At 38.2% G+C, this 21385-nt stretch overlaps 1 pseudogene; it reads right to left on the bottom strand.

Moving 5' to 3' along the window:
* Positions 1–3853: 3853 nt before the first annotated feature.
* The window catches only part of LOC122201279, a 53579-nt pseudogene continuing 36047 nt past the window's right edge, over positions 3854–21385 (bottom strand).

Genomic DNA, 21385 nt, shown 5'->3' on the forward strand with positions numbered 1-21385 from the left:
ACATCTGCTGTATTTCGTTGATCAAGCAAGTCACAAGGCCAGTGGGCACTGCTAAGAGAGGTAGAATAAGTCTTGATATGAGAAAGGCAAGGATGTACAAGGAAGGATCAAATTTCTAGAAACGAATCTCAGTAAAATCTAGCATGATAAATCATGCCTCCTCCGGTGAGAAATATATCCACCCCCTGCAACACCTCCCCAAACACATCTCATCATAGGATCAGACTTGAAGTCCAGTATCTTTTGCTCTGCGTCAGGGCTGGCTTTGAATGGTACTTCCTGGGTTCAAGTCCAGTTCTTCTGGAGAATTGAACATTTAAAAGGCTGGTTATCAGGGCACCTGGGTGGCTCAGTTGGTTAAGTGTCAGACTCTTAGTTTCAGCTCAGGTCATGATCTCATGGTTTCGTGAGTTCAAGCCCCACATCGGGCTCTGTGCTGGAGCCTGCTTGGGATTCACTGTCTCTGTCTCTCTCAAAGTAAATAAATAAACTTAAAAAATAATTAAAAGGCTGACTATCTGCCCCTAGTATTATTCATGAGTCAGGGATGGGATAGTAGAGACTAGAAGGGAAGGGGAGAAAATAGGTACAAGCAGAGAGGAAGGCAAACCATAAGAGACTCTTAAATACAGAGAACAAACTGAGAGTGATGGACATTGAGAGGGCACTTGTTGGGATGAGCACTGGGTGTTGTATGTAAGCGATGAATCACGAGAATCTATCCCCCAAAACAAGAGCACACTGTATACACTGTATGTTAGCTAACTTGACAATAAATTATATATAAAAAAATAAAAATAAAGAGTGGAAGAATATGCATCACATAGCAGTCTCTGCTCTGTAGCTCTTCTGAAATCCAGCTGTTGCTTGCTTTCAGAGCCTCCTAATTACGCAGAGAAGGAAGGTCTTCTGAATAGAAACCGGTTCTGGCCTGTGAGAACACATTCACTCTCCCATGGCTAGCCTTGGCCCCTGGCTCTATCTTCTGAGCTATCAGCTTTGTTCTGAGAGGCCATTCCCTTATCATAAGAAATAACTATTTGTTGCTAACTTTTCTTCCTGATACTAAACACGTGGTGGCCAAAGCCTCTTTTCATTAGGAAATATATTAACCCCTATTAGCCCAAGTCTGTACATATTTCTAATAACTTTGTATTAAATTGATGTATGAAATTATAGTTCATTTTATTAGACAAAAGCCATACCCACAATGTCTTCAAGATAAGCCCTTCTCAACTTTTGGCTGCAAGCCATGGTTGTACTGGACATTGCCTTAATATTCTTAGAATAGTTTGTTTTGTTTTGGGTTTTTGTTTTTTTTTTGTTTTTTTTTTTTTCATGCTGGGGGAATACAGGATAAACCTCCTTAAGTCCTTCTGAGCTTTTAAAAAGAGGTCTTATAAAACACCCTGGATTTGATCTTTTAACTGGCAGTGCCCTGAATTTGATCTTTGCCTGAGGCTATTTTGACTTTGAGGCTGGGATTAGAAAAAAAAAATTGCAAGCTGGAAAGTCCTCAGATAGGAATATTTCCTCTATATTTTGTTTCAAAATGGAATATTTTCTCCTTTAGCTCATCACCCATCTTCTATTTTATCATACCCAGTAAAGAAAGTCAACTGGTACTTTAGACATTCGGCCTGGGTACCTTCTTATTCAGATATATTTTCTACATTTTATGGTAACCCAGTCAGCACTTTTGCCAATTTTCCCATCAATGGAACAACACTGGTTTTCTTTCCTTTGGTCTTCTACCAACAGTGTCCTCACTGCCCATCCAGCCCAGGACCACTTGGTTATAAGCCAAGACAACTTATTTTAAGTTTCTGTCATGTAGCACGCCATTTCCACATATCAACAGCTATCCTATTTACATATTACTGAGTAAATAATCACTAAACACTTAGCTACTTGAAACAACCATAATTTTCTACTTCCCACAATTTTATAAGAAAGTAAGACTCTGATGGATACGTCTACTGCTCAATGTCGTGTTGGTTGTGGTCACTTAGCTATTTAGTGACTGCTGCATCTAGCTGGGAGCAAAGTTGATTCTGGAAGATCTCAGATAGTTTTAGTCACATACCCACTACTTTAGTAGGGGTAGATAGAATGTCTGCTATCAGACTGGGCCTGCCTGCATATTTTCTCTCATTATTCAGTAGTCTGATCTGAACGTCTTTGCACAGCAGCTAGATCCCAAAAAATTAAAGCAGAGGCTATTAGTCCTCTGGAGACATAAGTGTGGATTTGGTGGTACATCTTCTTCACTACATTCTATTGGCAAAAGACAGCCACAAGGCTAGCTCAGACTCTAGAGGAAGATACCACATCCATGTATCGATGGGACTGTGGTATGTATGGACATGTCAAGACTGAAGAAATTCTTCGAAGTTATGCTTAAACATAATCTATCACTTCCTAGGATAATTCTGGACCTATAGTGAGTGATTAATAAATGTCAGTGGTCTTTCATTGACACCCATCAGATGATGTATATGTTACTCCTTAATAATGAATGTATTTATTCAATAATAATTTGAAAAATGAAATGAATTTTACTCTCACTACAGTAATCTGGTTTTCAGTTTTAAATTTCTCCTTTTGTAAAAAATATTTTTTAAGTTTATTTATTTATTTATTTTTTGAGAGAGAGAGAGAGAGCGAGCAGGGGAAGGGCAGAGAGAGAGGGAGAGAGAGAATCCTAAGGAGGCTCCACACTTTCAGCAAAGAGCATGGCACAGGGCTTCATCTCATGAACTGAGAAATCACGCCCTGAGCTGAAATCAAGAGTTGGACGCTTAACCAACTGAGCCACCAGGTGCCCCTTAAATTTCTCCTTTTTAAATAAAGAAGGAATATTTTCAGTGACAAATGATTTTGAGAGATCACGTAGTATCGTGACTACAATAGATTTGGCAACTCCAAGGTCATCGGTGCCCTTGTCTTTTTATATGTCCTGAAGACTTTTCCACTACATTGAGGATTACAAGAGGATGAGAGAGAGTAGAATCTGTGAATAAGAACTATTCAAACTTTACTGCTTAAAATATTATAGGATGTGGGGAAGAGAGAGATTGTCGTGAAGAGATGTGTTTCCACTACCTCAGCCTTATCTACTTCTATGTAAGGAATTTAAATTTAACAATTTAAAACTTATGTGAACTTCCCACGCTCTCTTTCTTCAATCTTTGATTGCATTGCTTGTTCCAGCCCATGAAAGTATGTGCTGTGTAGGTGAGATGCAGTCATCTAAGCAATGATGTAGGTGTGCTGAAGTCATCGTCTATATTTTCTATAGATACAAAGTAGAATATTAGATTAATATCATGTGGCCTGATTTTTACCCCCCCCCCCGTTTTTTATACACAGATTTTTTTTTTTTTTTTTTTTTTTTTTTTTTGCTTCTGAACAGTTCCCTTGGAGTATAGGACAAACAATTTCTAGGTAAGTGCATTCAGGAGTGTTGACATCTTATTTGTTCGGTGTCAGGCTTCAGAGAAGGAGTTTAAAAGGCCCTGGAAGCCCTGATGATTAGGAGACTCAGGTGACACATCGGCTGTGACATAAGCCGCCATATGTGGTGTCACTGGCCAAGGCCGCTGGGTTCTGGCAGAGCAGCCTCTACCACCGGCTGAGGAAAAGACATACTTTCATCTTCATGAGTGTGACAGACATGTCAGAGAGTCTTTTCAAAGCTCTGCGTTGGCCACGCTGAGAAAGAGCATTGAAATATGTTTGCAGGAATGAGGCGGAGAGCCCTCTGTCCCCCAAAATCTCTGCAGGGAGCAGCAAGAGAGCCTTGTGTTTTTGTCATTTCCCCATGTGCATCGCTCAGTCTACACAACGGTGTTCACAGAGTGAAGAGGAAAGAGAAGGGGCTGAAAGGGATCTGAGGGTAGGGGCCAGGGTAGTGACTCGTGCCAACTCCAGTCTTCAGTGAGTCCCACTCCCGCACAAAGATCAGAAGAAACTGAGAAAGATGGCAATAGACAGTGCAGTGCAGGTGATCGAAGAGCAAAGGCTGAACCCCATTCCCATAGAGCTGAGGGGAGCCAGAGAATGAGGCCGGAGGTACAGATCATCAGAGAGGAAGAAAAGTTTTACAAACTGGCCTCTGGGTTTCTACAAGTGACACGCTAAAGCCCAAAGGGAAGGCTTGATGAAGGGAGTGGTGAGAAACTTCTGGAATACAATGTGCAGTGACTAAGGAAAAAAAAAAAAGAGAAACTTTTGGGAATGCTGAAAAATAAAATTGTGTGAAGGCTCTTAAACACTTCATTTAGGAGAAAAATCCATTAAGTTCTTTCTTCACATCAGACACTGTACTAAGTATAAAAAAAGAAAGGCTCTAAATTTTGAGATAATCATTTTTCATATAGTAAAAATAGGCATACAAATAATTAGGATTCAATGCTCAGAATACTAAAATACATAAAATTATAAACTATCTCCACCTTCCATCCACAGCATTGTCTCATTTTTTTTTTCTTTTTACCAGATGAGACTCTATTTGCAAAGGTAAAAATGTCAGTAAGAAAATGAAATTTGGCCAGTATTTGTGAATTTTTATCTTCTAGTATGGGGAGATTTCAAACTTCCCTTTGTTTTTAATGTGCGGAAGAGTTGTTGGTAGTTCTGTCTTGTCCATGGAGTCTTTAATCTGGGACTGATTTCTTTCTTTTTTTTTTTAATTGCCTGTTTATGCTATACATTTCTACTCTTATAAATAACTCACTTCCACCAGGCCAATGTTTTTTTAGTTTGCATATAAATTTAATTCTGCTGTCCATGCTCTTGAATCTTCCTGAAGCTTTCCTCTCCATTCTTAGATCCAGTCTAATTTTAAAACATTTACAGTTAAAGGCACGAAGGAAAGAACATGGCAAGTTATATAATTATAATAATATTAGCATTTTTATTTACTATGTAATTTGCTGACAAATTCACATGAATCATCACGTCTAATATTTTCAGTAATTTGTAAGTTCAATACTACTTTTTTGTTTGTTGTTTGTATAAGGCATTATAAATTAGATGAAAGAAAGCAACTTGACCAATGTTAAAGGTTCAATAAAGGGCACATTAAATTTGGGGACCTATACACTATGTCATAAAATCTTACCTATTTTGCCAAGCTTAAAATTTTGTCACATAAAATCAAGAATATAGGAAAGGATTTTTTATACATTAAAGAACAGTATTTGGGATTTATGAAAGATACTACGTGATGCTTGGAACAGCACAATTCAGGTCAGTGAAGAGAAGTAGTTTTGCCTTCTAAACCAACGTGTTTAGTTGAAGACAATAAGAACTATTAAAAGAAAAATATATTAGGGGCACCTGGGTGGCTCAGTCGGTTGAGTGTCCGACTTTGGCTCAGGTCACGATCTCACTGCTTGTGAGTTCGAGTCCCATGTCGGGCTCTGTGCTGACAGTTCAGAGCCTGGAGCCTGCTTCAGATTCTGTCTCTGTGTCTCTCCCCCTCCCCTGCTCTCTCTCTCTCTCCTCTCTCTCTCTCTCTCTCTCTCTCCCCGTCTGTCTCTCTCTCTGAAATATAAAATAAAACATAAAAGAATTATATTATATTTCGGCTTCCAGGAATATGGGGCAGACATATGTGTTCCAATTTCTCCCCCTGAATAATCTTTAGTTTTATTCCAATTAAAAGCCCTGGACGTTATATTAAAAAAAGAAAACAGAAAAAGAAAAGTAGAGATAAGAAGAAAGACCAGCTAGAAACCCAAAAAGGACCCCAAAACAACGTGGTGGTGGTGAGTTCCTGGGTTTTCCTTTTGCCTCATATCACACACTTGGAGTTTAAAAAATTACCCACCTGGGAACACCAACGGACACAGATAATGCCCAACAAAAGCCTGCTCTCTCTAGCCAAAGGGCTAGGAAAGAATCTTTAGACCACCAATGCTCAACTTAGCCATACAGCACCAAAAGATCTGGCTCCACTCCTATGTCAGCAAGGCCTGAATGTATAGCCCATACTTGTACCTCTGTCAGGCTGTCAGCAGGCTCCCTCCTCCCCCACCAGGCTGGAGTCAGGGACAGCTAGGTGGGGAGCCTGCACTTTTATCCCTGCTGAGCAGTACCAGATCCCCACACTATACAATGCCAATGGAGTCCATATGGCAAACCTGGACTTGCACCTCGGCAAGCATCAACAAATCGGGCCTACCCCCAAGCGCTGTGTCAGTGTGGACCACATGTGGAGACAATCTCCCACTCTGCTCAGCAGAGATGGAGAGCCATTCCCCTGCCCCGCCACCACCCCCGTGAGTGTCAGGAAGCTGTCTGGGGGAATCTAGACTTCTGTTTCCACCAGGCAATAATTCAGTGGGACCCCTACCTTTTGCCCTGCTAGGGCCATGTCAGAAAAAGCCAGTGACAGAGATGGCCTCAACATTTCCCTCAGCATGACCCAACTTGTGACAGGTTTCTTCCTGCCTCTAGGTCTCTGACCATCCTTTCCTTAGAGCATTTACTTGAGAAAAGTTGTAATTGCAAAATCTTCTTCTGCCCCTTTGAGATGTAATATTTTTAGAAGCTTCTTGCCAGTTTTTGTTTGTTTGTTTGTTTTGTTTGTTTATTTGTTTTCAATAATCTGGGCCAGTCATTCTCAACTTTGGGAGCCATCCCTTTGAAATCTACTCATCAAGGAAGACAGAGCTCCTATCCCCCAGTCTCTGTGGGTGGATAGAAATTTCACTTAGGTGGGTAGATGGGTACCTCACTCCAAATTGTACAGCAGTCTCCTATTAGAAAGATTCCAGGAAGTTTGCTTCACTTTTGTGTAAAGCTGAATAGTGAACACAAACTGCCTAAGATCCACCTCCAACCCAGCTCTTAAAGACTCCCTAGTCCTTCCTTTACTGCAGTTGAGTTTAGACTGTATTTTAGTCTGTCTCTTCTATTGCCTGTTTAACTTGGTGCAATTTTTGCTTTAACGCTGGCTCAAACAGGCTGTCTCATAACATACTACAGAAATGTTTAGGTTTTAAACAAAAATCACACGTTATACCGAGAGCCAGATGGATCTGAAGCGAATGGTAAAGAAGATAATCAATAAGTGCTAGCAACAAGATAATAGAAATATTAGAAGTTTCTGATAAATATTTTAAAGTAAGCATGATAAACAAAAATAGCGCTTCAATGGACAATTAGGACTGTGCTTGAAGCCAAAGGAAAAAAAAAAAAGGAAAGATTTAGCAAAGAAGTTGAAGTTATCAGCCAAGATCAATCAAAAGGAAATTTTAGAACTGAAAACAACAATAATCAAAATACAAATTCAGTGGATTGTCTCATCATCAGAATGGAGGTGTGGTATTTTTATATATTTAGAAACTTTGTGCTGTCTGTCTTTATTTTATTTGACCAAATGGTTGAAAGAGAAATACTATAATCGGCCTATGAAAGTAATTAGAGAATTTGTTAAAATAAAAATAAATTGTTCTGGTAGTCGGCCTCACCTGTATGAATTTGCTCCATTTAATTGGATTGATGAAGGTTTCTAATTTGGTAAAACTACCATTTTAGGTTTGTATAATTGCCATAATGTATTGGCAGGTTCTGTGTTAAGTATTTTATGTTTGTCATTTTAATATTTCACAAAATATGGGGCACAAAAAATTGTTGTTACAGAAGATAATTAGATAGTCTATGGTCTTAACGTTAAATAACATTGTGTTACAGAGAGACAAAGATACTCCTCTTTGTTTTATCTCTGGCCTCCCTACTGCTCAGAAAGGACATATCTGTTGAATATCACAATTTCTTTACAATCTCTCTGTCTTTTTACAAATATAAAGCTTCAGGCTCAGAATCTTCGGCTGGCACAATATTTAGATACCTAGGTAGGAGTTTGTAGCATTGCTTTGTTTTCACAGTGTTTGCTTTATGGTTGTCTGTTATTTATGAAAAACATCCTTGTTTTCCATTATAGTGGTGATATAAAATTTCCTTTTAAAAATACATTTAATGTTTTTTTGATTTTTCAATTTAAATGAAAATAATAATAAGAACACATACGAGATGAAAACAGCAAATGATAATGGCATTATGCTAATGCAGAATATTAATTATTACACATTAGTTCATTGGGTCTTCCATTAATTATGAGATTAATATCCCAGTTTCACAAGTGCAGGGACTGAAGCTAAGTGATTTATTCCAGGTTCCACAGATAGTTACAGTTAGATCCTACATAGTATACATTCAGCTCCTGGGTGAGTGCCCCTCCTTTAAAACAAATTAAGAAGTCACTCTTCTTCTCTATAGGAATTCTAGTCCAGGTTATGTGGTTCACTGTCTCCAGCGCTGATAAAATACTTGTGGAAATCTTAAGTTGTTTCCTCTAGCAAGAATATGCAATTTTTAGTAGTAAACACAACTGAGATTATTTAAAAAATGGAAATAAGTCATTATAATCTCTTTAAAGGATACCTCAGATGAACTTATTTTATTGATTTTTTTCAGTATATGATGTTTATTGTCAAATTGGTTTCCATACAACACACAGTGCTCATCCCAAAAGGTGCCCTCCTCAATACCCATCACCCACCCTCCCCTCCTTCCCACCCCCCATCAACCCTCAGTTTGTTCTCAGTTTTTAAGAGTCTCTTATGCTTTGGCTGTCTTCCACTGTAACCTCTTTTTTTTTCCTTCCCCTCTCCCATGAGTTTCTGTTAAGTTTCTCAGGATCCACATAAGAGTGAAACCATATGGTATCTGTCTTTCTCTGTATGGCTTATTTCACTTAGCATCACACTCTCCAGTTCCATCCACGTTGCTACAAAGGGCCATACTTCGTTCTTTCTCATTGCCACGTAGTACTCCATTGTGTATATAAACCACAATTTCTTAATCCATTCATCAGTTGATGGACATTTAGGCTCTTTCCATAATTTGGCTATTGTTGAGAGTGCTGCTATAAACATTGGGGTACAAGTGCCCCTATGCATCAGTACTCCTGTATCCCCTGGGTAAATTCCTAGCAGTGCTATTGCTGGGTCATAGGGTAGGTCTATTTTTAATTTTCTGAGGAACCTCCACACTGCTTTCCAGAGTGGCTGCACCAATTTGCATTCCCACCAACAGTGCAAGAGGGTTCCCGTTTCTCCACATCCTCTCCAGCATCTATAGTCTCCTGATTTGTTCATTTTGGACACTCTGACTGGAGTGAGGTGATATCTGAGTGTGGTTTTGATTTGTATTTCCCTGATGAGGAGCAACATTGAGCATCTTTTCCTGTGCCTGTTGGCCATCCGGATGTCTTCTTTAGAGAAGTGTCTATTCATGTTTTCTGCCCATTTCTTCACTGGGTTATTTGTTTTTCGGGTGTGGAGTTTGGTGAACTCTTTATAGATTTTGGACACTAGCCCTTTGTCCGATGTCATTTGCAAATATCTTTTCCCATTCCTTTGGTTACCTTTTAGTTTTGTTGGTTGTTTCCTTTGCTGTGCAGAAGTTTTTTTTATTTTTATAAGGTCCCAGTAGTTCATTTTTGCTTTTAAATCCCTTGCCTTTGGGGATGTGTCAAGTAAGAAATTGCTACGGCTGAGGTCAGAGAGGTCTTTTCCTGCTTTCTCCTCTAGGGTTTTGATGGTTTCCTGTCTCACATTCAGGTCCTTTATCCATTTTGAGTTTATTTTTATGAATGGTGTGAGAAAGTGGTCTAGTTTCAACCTTCTGCATGTTGCTGTCCAGTCTCCCAGCACCATTTGTTAAAGAGACTGTCTTTTTTCCATTGGATATTCTTTCCTGCTTTGTCAAAGATTAGTTGGTCATACATTTGTGGGTCTAGTTCTGGGGTTTCTATTTTATTCCATTGGTCGATGTGTCTATTTTTGTGCCAATACCATGCTGTCTTGATGATTACAGCTTTGTAGTAGAGGCTAAAGTCTAGGATTGTGATGCCTCCTGCTTTGGTCTTCTTCTTCAAAATTACTTTGGCTATTTGGGGCCTTTTGTGGTTCCATATGAATTTTAGGATTGCTTGTTCTAGTTTCGAGAAGAATGCTGGTGCAATTTTGATTGGGATTGCATTGAATGTGTAGATAGCTTTGAATAGTATTGACATTTTGACAATATTTATTCTTCCAATCCATGAGCACAGAATGTTTTTCCATTTCTTTATATCTTCTTTAATTTCCTTCATAAGCTTTCTATAGTTTTCAGCATACAGACCTTTTACAACTTTGGTTAGATTTATTCCTAGGTGTTTATGCTTCTTGGTGCAATTGTGAATGGGATCAGTTTCTTTATTTGTCTTTCTGTTGCTTCATTGTTAGTGTATAAGAATGCAATTGATTTCTGTACATTGATTTTGTATCCTGCAACTTTGCTGAATTCATGTATCAGTTCTAGCAGACTTTTGGTGGAGTCTATCGGATTTTCCATGTATAATATCATGTCATCTGCAAAAAGCGAAAGCTTGACTTCATCTTTGCCAATTTTGATGCCTTTGATTTCCTTTTGTTGTGTGATTGCTGATGCTAGAACTTCCAACACTATGTTAAACAACAGCGGTGAGAGTGGACATCCCTGTCGTGTTCCTGATCTCAGGGAAAAAGCTCTCAATTTTCCCCCATTGACTATGATGTTAGCTGTGGGCTTTTCATAAATGGCTTTTATGATGTTTAAGTATGTTCCTTCTATCCTGACTTGCTCGAGGGTTTTTATTAAGAAAGGTTGCTGAATTTTGTCAAAGGCCTTTTCTGCGTCAATTGACAGGATCATATGGTTCTTATCTTTTCTTTTATTAATGTGATGTATCACATAGATTGATTTGCGAATGTTGAACCAGCCCTGCATCCCAGGAATGAATCCCACTTGATCATGGTGAATAATTCTTTTTATATGCTGTTGAATTCGATTTGCTAATATCTTATTGAGAATTTTTGCATCCATATTCATCAGGGATATTGGCCTGTAGTTCTCTTTTTTTACTGGGTCTCTGTCTGGTTTAGGAATCAAAGTAATACTGGCTTCATAGAATGAGTCTGCAAGTTTTCCTTCCCTTTCTATTTCTTGGAATAGCTTGAGAAGGATAGGTATTATCTCTGCTTTAAACGTCTGGTAGAACTCCCCTGGGAAGCCATCTGGTCCTGGACTCTTATTTGTTGGGAGATTTTTGATAACGGATTCAATTTCTTCACTGGTTATGGGTCTGTTCAAGCTTTCTATTTCCTCCTGATTGAGTTTTGGAAGGGTGTGGGTGTTTAAGAATTTGTCCATTTCTTCCAGGTTGTCCAATTTGTTGACATATAATTTTTCATAGTATTCCCTGATAACTGCTTGTATTTCTGAGGGATTGGTTGTAATAATTCCATTTCATTCATGATTTTATCTATTTCGGTCATCTCCCTTTTCTTTTTGAGAAGCCTGGCTAGAGGTTTATCAATTTTGTTTATTTTTTTCAAAAAACCAACTCTTGGTTTCGTTGATCTGCCCTACAGTTTTTTTAGATTCTATATTGTTTATTTCTGCTCTGATCTTTATTATTTCTCTTCTTCTGCTGGATTTAGGCTGTCTTTGCTGTTCTGCTTCTATTTCCTTTAGGTGTGCTGTTAGATTTTGTATTTGGGATTTTTCTTGTTTCTTGAGATAGGCCTGGGTTGCAATGTATTTTCCTCTCAGGACTGCCTTCGCTGCATCCCAAAGCATTTGGATGGTTGTATTTTCATTTTCATTTGTTTCTGTATATTTTTTAATTTCTTCTCTAATTGCCTGGTTGACCCACTCATTCGTTAGTAGGGTGTTCTTTAACCTCCATGCTTTTGGAGGTTTTCCAGACTTTCTCCTGTGGTTGATTTCAAGCTTCATAGCATTGTGGTCTGAAAGTATGCATGGTATGATTTCAATTCTTGTAAACTTATGAAGGGCTGTTTTGTGATCCAGTTTGTGATCTATCTTGGAGAATGTTCCATGTGCACTCGAGAAGAAAGTATATTCTGTTGCTATGGGATGCAGAGTTCTAAATATATCTGTCAAGTCCATCTGATGCAATGTATCATTCAGGGCCCTTGTTTCTTTATTGACTGTGTGTCTAGATGATCTATCCATTTCTGTAAGTGGAGTGTTAAAGTCCCCTGCAATTACCACATTCTTATCAATAAGGTTGCTTATGTTTGTGAGTAATTGTTTTATATATTTGGGGGCTCCTGTATTCGGCACATAGACATTTATAATTGTTAGCTCTTCCTAATGGATAGACCCTGTGATTATTTTATAATGTCCTTCTTCATCTCTTGTTACAGCCTTTAATTTAAAGTCTAGTTTGTCTGACATAAGTATGGCTACTCCAGCTTTCTTTTGACTCCCAGTGGCATGATAAATAGTTCTCCATCTCCTCACTCTCAATCTGAAGGTGTCCTCAGGTCTAAAATGAGTCTCTTGTAGACAGCAAATAGATGGGTCTTGTTTCTTTATCCATTCTGATACCCTATGTCTTTTGGTTGGCGCATTTAGTCCATTTACATTCAGTGTTATTATAGAAAGATATGGGTTTAGAGTCATTGTGATGTCCGTAGGTTTCATGCTTGTAGCGATGTCTCTGGTACTTTGTCTCACAGGATCCCCCTTAGGATCTCTTGTAGGGCTGGTTAGTGGTGAGGAATTCCTTCAGTTTTTGTTTGGGAAGACCTTTATCTCTCCTTCTATTCTACATGACAGACTTGCTGGATAAAGGATTCTCGGCTGCATATTTTTCCTGTTCATCACATTGATGATTTCCTGCCATTCCTTTCTGGCCTGCCAAGTTTCAGTAGAGAGATTGGTCACGAGTCTTATAGGTCTCCCTTTATGTGTTAGAGCATGTTTATCTCTAGCTGCCTTCAGAAGTTTCTCTTTATCCTTGTATTTTGCCAGTTTCACTATGATATGTCGTGCAGAAGATCGATTCATGTTACGTCTAAAGGGAGTTCTCTCTGCCTCTTGGATTTCAATGCCTTTTCCTTCCCCATATCAAGAAGTTCTCAACTATGATTACTTCAAGTACCCCTTCAGCACCTTTCCCTCTCTCTTCCTCCTCTGGAATACCAATTATGCATATATTATTTCTCTTTAGTGCATCACTTAGTTCTCTAATTTTCCCCTCATACTCCTGGATTTTTTTATCTCTCTTTTTCTCAGCTTCTTCTTTTTCCATAATTTTATCTTCTAGTTCACCTATTCTCTCCTCTGCCTCTTCAATGTGAGCCGTAGTTGTCTCCATTTTATTTTGCAGCTCATTGATAGCATTCTTTAGCTTCTCCTGGCTGTTCCTTAGTCCCTTGATCTCTGTAGCAAGAGAATCTCTGCTGTCCTTTATACTGTTTTCAAGCCCAGCAATTAATTTTGTGACTATTATTCTAAATTCACTTTCTGTTATATTGTTTAAATCATTTTTGATCAGTTCGTTAGCTGTTGTTATTTCCTGGATGTTTTTCTGAGGGGAATTTTTCTGTTTTGTCATTTTGGATAGTCCCTGGAGTGGTGTGGGATTATGGGGCACTTCCCCTGTGCTGTCTTGAATAACTTGTGGGCAGGGCCGCAGTCAGACCTGATGTCTGCCCCCAGCCCACCGCTGGGGCCACAGTCAGACTGGTGTATGCCTTCTCTTCCCCTCTCCTAGGGGCGGGATTCACTGTGGTGTGGCGTGGCCCGTCTGGGCTACTTGCACACTGCCAGGCTTGTGGTGCTGGGAATCTTGCATATTAGCTGAGGTGGATTGGCAGGGTGCACAGGGGCAGGAAGGGTAGGCTCAGCTCGCTTTTCCTTCGTAGATCCCCTTCGGGAGGGGCCCTGCAGCACCGGGAGGGAGTCAGACCCGCCGGAGGAATGGATATGCAGAAGCACAGCGTTGGGTGTTTGTATGCTGCAAGCAGTTTCCCTGGCAGGAACTGGTTCCCTTTGGGATTTTGGCTGGGGGATGGGCGAGGGAGATGGCGCTGGTGAGCACCTTTGTTCCCCGCCAAGCTGAGGTCTGTCGTCTGGGGCTCAACAACTCTCCCTCCCGTTGTCCTCCAGTCCTCCCGTTCTCTGAGCAGAGCTGTTAGCTTATAACCTTCCAGATGTCAAGTCCCGCTTGCTGTTGGAACACACTCCGTCTGGCCCCTCCGCTTTTGCAAGCCAGACTCAGGGGCTGTGCTTGGCCAGTGGGCCGCCCCTTCGCCCAGCTCCCTCCTGCCAGTGCATGGAGCACACACTGCCTCTCCGCCCTTCCTACCCTGTTCCGTGGGCCTCTCGTCTGCGCTTGGCTCTGGAGACTCTGTTCTGCTAGTCTTCTGGTGGTTTTCTGGGTTATTTAGGCAGGTGTAGGTGGAATCTAAGTGATCAGCAGGACGCACGGTGAGCCCAGCATCCTCCTACACCGCCATCTTCCCAGGATTCCTATTTTATTGATTATTACAACATGGATCATTTGTTGAAAAGCATGGCAGGCAAATAAGACAAGGGAGTCTTATGTTTCTCCTTTGGATGTCATCTATTTGTAAAGAACCTAACTCAAAAAAAAAAAAAAAAGGAAAAAGAAAATGAAGAACTATTAAATTAAAAGAGAAGCTGTAGGGGCGCCTGGGTGGCGCAGTCGGTTAAGCGTCCGACTTCAGCCAGGTCACGATCTCGCGGTACGTGAGTTCGAGCCCCGCGTCAGGCTCTGGGCTGATGGCTCAGAGCCTGGAGCCTGTTTCCGATTCTGTGTCTCCCTCTCTCTCTGTCCCTCCCCCGTTCATGCTCTGTCTCTCTCTGTCCCAAAAATAAATAAACGTTGAAAAAAAAAAAAATTAAAAAAAAAAAAAAAGAGAAGCTGTAAATTAAAAATTTGCATTTAATAAGTGTCTCAATGAAATGTACAAGATTGAAAAGCTCGGGCTGGATGGGTGGATGGGTTAGGAGAGAAAGCAAAAGAGTGTATTTGCATAAGTTTTACTCTAGAATTGAATTAAATGTTACAACTTCTCAAGATTCAGTGCAAAAATCACATATGTAGCTATGATCAGGGAATTGAAATAGATAGCTTTTATTATTCAAAGAAGTAGACTATGATATTAATCAAAAGAAACCAAAGAGAATCCATTTCACTTATTTGATGAGCATATTTGGACAGATTTTAATGTACACAATGGAGACAACTATAGAAAAAAAATCTCAGTTCCTTCTTTCCTGACTCTATTGATGCATAAATCATTTTTGGTTGAGATATTCATTTAAGATATTAAAGCCTTTACATTTTTTTATAAAGTTGTAGAATTCTATGTAAAAGGATGTTTCTAATGGACTGACTTTTATCAAACTTCCAAATCCTATTTTCTGAAACTAGTCTTTTGGACCCTTTTTTAGAAAGTCATATAGACAAAATAAAAATGCAAAAAAAAAAGGTATCTGTAATACATATTTCATCAACATTTTTTTAGATTTCTTGCTTTAAAATGACAAAAAACTGGAGTGCCTGGGTGGCTCAGTCGGTTAAACGTCTGACTTCAGTTCAGGTCACATTATCACAGTTTGTGGGTACAAGCCCTGTGTCGGGCTATGTGCTGACAGCTCAGAGCCTGGAGCCTGCTTCAGGTTCTGTGTTTCCCTCTCTCTTCCCCTACCCCCATCAAAAATAAGTAAATATTAAAAAAAAATTTTAAATGACAAAAAGCTCTGCCCAGATGATGAAAATAACTAGCCTATTGCCCCAAAAGGACAGAGAAAGAAAGACAGTTAGTCATTAGATTTCAGTAACTAGAGTAAAGATTTCCTGAATTTTTACTCTTTTGAACTCTGGTGATGGACTTAGGATGCATACTATATTATTAACTTCTGAACATATAGACTAAAACAGGCATGGGTTACAGCTTTGGGTAAATTTATTTATATATTTTTTAATGTTTATTTTTGAGAGAGGGAGAGAGATTGTGAGCAGGGGAGGGGCAGAGAGAGGGAGAGACACAGAATCTGAAACAGGCTCCAGGCTCTGAGCTGTCAGCACAGAGCCCCACACGGGGCTCGAACTCAGGAACAGTGAGATCATGACCTGAACCGAAGTTGGATGCTTAACCGACTGAGCCACCCTGACACCCAGCTTTGGGTAAGTTTAGTAAATTAGTAAAACCCATCTGAAGTCATTGGCCAGTATAGTGGATCCACTTTACTTAGAAGTCCGTATTAATAATTGCTTTGGACATAATGTCAAATCCCATCTATATAATGTGAGACTCATAAATATGAGACTCCATGGCCTTAAAATCAAATTAATGTTGACTACTGACACTCTATAAATCTTTAGACAATTCTAGAACAACTATAAGCTCAAGGTGTTTATATTGTTTTTAATTATTACAAAATGATTTATTTTGTAACGATTAATTGTACTGTCAAGATAAAAAGCAGTTCTGCTAAAATGAAAAATTGCAACTGATTGGTAAAAACATCAGAAGAAATTCTAGAAGATACCTCAGTCCAAAGTTGTGCTCATAGCCACACAAAGAAGATTGGGATGCACTGCTGACACCTTGCGTTTAAGTTGCCGCAATCAGATTCATTATTTTCCCCCCTTTCTGCCCCCTTTCTTGGTTAATTTCTTTGCTATCTTTTTAGTCACCAATGTATAAACTTTGAACTCCTTCCTCCTCTTCACTAAGTTCTGGTCATTAAGTTCTATGGTTTTACCTCTGAAATGCCTCTTGACTCAGTCTTCTCAGTTCCCTGTTTATTTCCTTGATTCAGAGCTTTACTGAGCTATCGCATTATGCTACCAACTGGTCTTCCAATCTCTCTAGCCTCCCAAGGTACTTTAGGAACCTTTGATTTTTTTGTACTTTTCAAGATCAAAATCTAACTTTTTGATGGTACCTTTAAGGTCCTTCCTTGCCTCAGTATTGTTATTACTAATGGGTAAAACTAAGGCTTTAGGGTCATACAGACCTGGATACAGATTTCATCGTTATCACTTTCTGTGTGTTTTGCTCAAACAGGTTTCTTAACTCTCCTAAGAATAGTTTCCATATCAATAAGTTAGTAATGATAAGAGCAATAATAATTTACAACACCTAGAATTTTTGTGAGGGTTAAATTTGTTATAGTCTACTTCAAGTGCTCAATGTGTGATAAGCATTCAACATGTTAGTTTTCATTTTTGTCTCTCATCATTTTAGCCACCGTGCCGATTACTTGCTATGCTGTTTTCAGATTCCATCTATCTGCTTGGGCTTCTCTATCTGATGAACTCCTACTTGCTCTTCAAAGCTCTATTTAAATGCTACTTCTTCCATGAAGATTTCATTGGCTGAACTGAATTAATCACTCTCTCTTCTGAGAGTCACATTTGCGTGAGTTTAATGTGTTTAGCTGACTAGTAGAGATGTGTAAACAATTGAAGTCTATTATGCTCCCACAGCAAACTTTGTGATAAAGATATGATGCCTCTGATTTTCAGAAATAATTTCAGTATAAGCAACTACATGGAGAAGGCATGTGTGTGTTTTAAGAGACCACACCCCCAAATGTTTCCACTACCTTAATTATGGTGAATCCTTCTGAGAAGCGCTGATCTGCTCTGTGGTGTAACCTATGTACAGGATTAAATGTTTGATGATGTCAGACAACATTTCAGAACAAAGTAAGGATAGAATTAGAATGGGGATTTTAGACACATAAGAAAAATGTTCTTATTAATAGCCAAATTTAGGGCAAATCAGCCAAATTTCACCCCAAGATGAATAAATTGGAAGACTTACGCATTACATTAAAATCATTGGTATACGTACAGTCAGTTTGAATCATTAGGCCAGAAACACAAATAAGCTGTCTTAGCCACATCTTTATTTACTTATTTTTTTCACTCACATCTTTAATTCAAAATTCTTCCTATCACCATTCAACAATGATAAACAATTTTAAGTTTTGCATCTGTCCTGATAAGGCACATATGTCTTGGGACACCAAAAGAGTCATTTTTCCCATGAAGTAGTATGGAGAATCTCTGATTTGATCTGTAATTGATTAGAGGGACTCAGATTATGATTCAACAAGGCAGACAGTGAGAGATGAACTGCATGAAATCTAGCCCTAGGCACAGATTTATACCACAGAAGGCTACGATTTTACCTTTTAAATATTTCCAGGGAATCTTACCTAGAGTTAAATAAAATAACTGAATTACCATAAAAACATGCACTATTTTCCAGCTTCTTTATAAAATCCTCCAAAAGTATTGGAAGCTATGAAATAAAGCATCATTTGAAGCAGAGTTGTCTTGGTTACAGATGAAAAAAGAAATGCTCAGAAACATATGTCATAAATGGTAAAACTGTTCATCAGCAAACAATTTATTGTCTGCATTAAAAGATATTATACATTGATAAGGGATAAGTTGCAATATGGAATAACCTTGCAGTAATAACATCATCGTTTAACACATTTATGTGTTATATGACCTGAGTTGAAGTCAGATGTTTAACCAACTGAACCACTGAGGCACCTGTGTAGTTACCACTTTGTTTTCAAAAACATTGTGATTACATATGTATGAATCTTAAATAAAGTATTTTTTAACTTGTTTTAGATCTTTATACAAATGACATCAAACTATAGTCTGTAAACTGGGACTTTTTTCCTCAAAAGTATCTTTATAAGATTTTTGTTATTGTTTTGGATTGTAGTTCACTTTTCATGATAATATTCCATGAAATAATTTGCCATAATTTACCATTACATTTTGCTTACAGTTTTTAGGTTTGTTATTTCAAGTATTTGCTTTAATAAACTGTCCTTCTAAGAACTGTCCAGTGCATGTTCCTTGGTGCTCATATGCCAGAATTTCTCTAAAATAAATGTATAAGACATCGGTGGCTTATAGGATATATTACCACCCGATTTAACAAGAGATTGTCAAATTATTTTCCAAACTGTCCTTGCTTACCTATCATCCACATTGCAAAAGAGTTCCCTTTGATTTACAATGTGAAGTATTTTTTTTTTTATTCTTTCATTTCCTTCATGGTGCATTGTGATGAAAATCGTCATATAATTGGATTTATCAATCTTTTTTTTTTTTGTGATTAGCTTTTATTCTCTATTGTTAAAGAAATGAATTTGTTACCACACTTCCGGGGTGCCTGGGGTGGCTCAGTCCGCTAAGCGGCTGCCTTCAGCTCAGGTCATGATCTCGCAGATTGTGAGTTTGAATGCCACCTGTGCTAACAGCTCAGAGCCTTGAGCCTGCTTCAGATCCTGTCTCCCTTGATCTCTTCCCCTCCCCTACTCACAATCTGTCTCTGTCTCTCTCCCTCTCTCTCAAAAATAAACAAAACATTAAAAAAAGTTCAAAAATAATTTCTTTTTGTCTTTAACTTTTAATAGATTTTCTGTGATGACCCAAGGTGTGGTTTTCTTTGCTTATATTTTGCTGGGCATTCAGAATTGTTATAAATCCCTAGCATGGCATTTCATCAGTGTTGAAAAGTCTGTCATTTTTTTCTTTAAATGTTGTTCAGCCTCTTCTCTTTTTCTTTAGTTTCTCTCTCAAAATGAATAGACTTAAAAAAAATTATCTGAATTGCCATAAATACCCATTCACATGTCTTAGAACAATTATCTTCAATAGTCTTGTATACATATGCATTATCCCTTATTATTAACAATTTGCAATAGGGTGATACGTTTGTTAAAGTTGATGAGCCAACTTTGATACATTGTTATTAACTAAAGTCCGTAGTTTGCATTAAGGTTCACTCATTGTGTTGTACGTTCTATAGATTGTGACAAATGTTTAATGACATCTATCTACCATTATAGTATCGTGCAGGATAAATTCACTGCCCTATAAGCCCCTGTGCTCCACCTAGTGATTCTTCCCTCTTTGTTCCTGAACTCTGGGCAACCACTGATCTTTTTTACTGTATCTATAGTTTTGCCTTTTCTAGAATGTCGTATAGTTAGAATCCTACAATATGTAACCTTTGCAGATTGGCTTCATTCACTTAGCAACATGCATTAGGGTTACAACCATGACTTTCATTCCACCATCTCATTTTTTTTAATTGCTGAATAATATTCCACTGTAAGGATATACCACAGTTTGTTTATCCATTTGCCTACTGATAGACATCTTGGTTGCTTCCATGTTTTGGCAGCTATGAATAAAGCTGTTAAAAACATTAGAATGTCAGTTTTTGTGTACATAGGTTTTCAACTAATTTAAGTAAATGCCAAGTAAGCATGATTGCTGGATAAAAACATTAGAATGTCAGTTTTTGTGTACATAGGTTTTCAACTAATTTAGGTAAATGCCAAGTAAGCATGATTGCTGGATCATATGGTAAGAGTTTGTTCAGTTTGTTAAAAAAAATGCCAAGCTGTCATCCAAAATGGCTGAACTGTTTTGCATTCCCATGAACAGTGAATGAGAGTTCTTGTTTCACAATCTTACCAACATTTGGTGTTTTCAGTGTTTTGGATTCTGGCCATTCTAACAGGTGTGTAGTGGTATATTGTTGTTTTAATTTGCAATTCCCTAATGATATATGATGTTGAGCTTTTTTCATACGTGTATGCCATCTGTATGACTTCTTTGATGAGGTATCTATTCAGAACTTTGGTGAATTTTTAATTTTTTAGTTAGATTGCTTGTTTACTTCTTGTTGGGATTTAAGACTTCTTTGCATGTTTTTGGTGCCAATCCTTTATCAGATTTGTGGTTTGCTAATACTTTCTCTCAGTCTGTGGCTCATGTTTTAATTCTCTTAAAGTATGATTTTTTAATCACATAAATGGATTTTATCATTGTTATCATTTTATATCAATCACTATTTATGTCTGTGTTTACCTTTTTAGTAACCATTCATTCTTTCCCTTTGGACTGTCCTGTGATTATTTTTTTATTTACCTTTTCTCTTGAAATGAGTTCTTTAGACTCCATTGTCAAAAAGTCAGTTTGTGGTAATCTGTCTAAATTTTGCTTATCTGAAAATGATTTTTTTTGCCCGACTTCTTCTTTTTAAATGTATTGATTTGAAGCCATTACCAATATGAATGAGCTATTCTGAATTTCTTTGTCCAAGATCCTAGATACAACTGTTTTTAAAGATTCATGTTACCTCATTTTTCTGTCTCCTAAATCTCATGTGCGTTCTTCTCACTGGTTAAATATAATCTAGAACTGTCTGGGGAAGGTAATTCTTTAAAACATAGTCTTTGTTGTTCCTGTGCCATGCCAAAGAAACTTAGACTAAGCAAAAGATAGGGTATCATGTAAACTCACACATGTAAGGATAAGCCTCACTGAGAGGTGACATTTGAGCAAAGCTTTGAGTGATATAAAGAAAAAGAATTAAGCTGTCTGGTGAAAGAGCATTCCAGGCATTGTGCAAGGACCCTGAGATGAGAGCATTCTTAGTATGTTCTAACA

The sequence above is a fragment of the Panthera leo genome, chromosome D1, assembly GCF_018350215.1.
Source record: "Panthera leo isolate Ple1 chromosome D1, P.leo_Ple1_pat1.1, whole genome shotgun sequence".
Lineage (NCBI taxonomy): Eukaryota > Metazoa > Chordata > Mammalia > Carnivora > Felidae > Panthera > Panthera leo.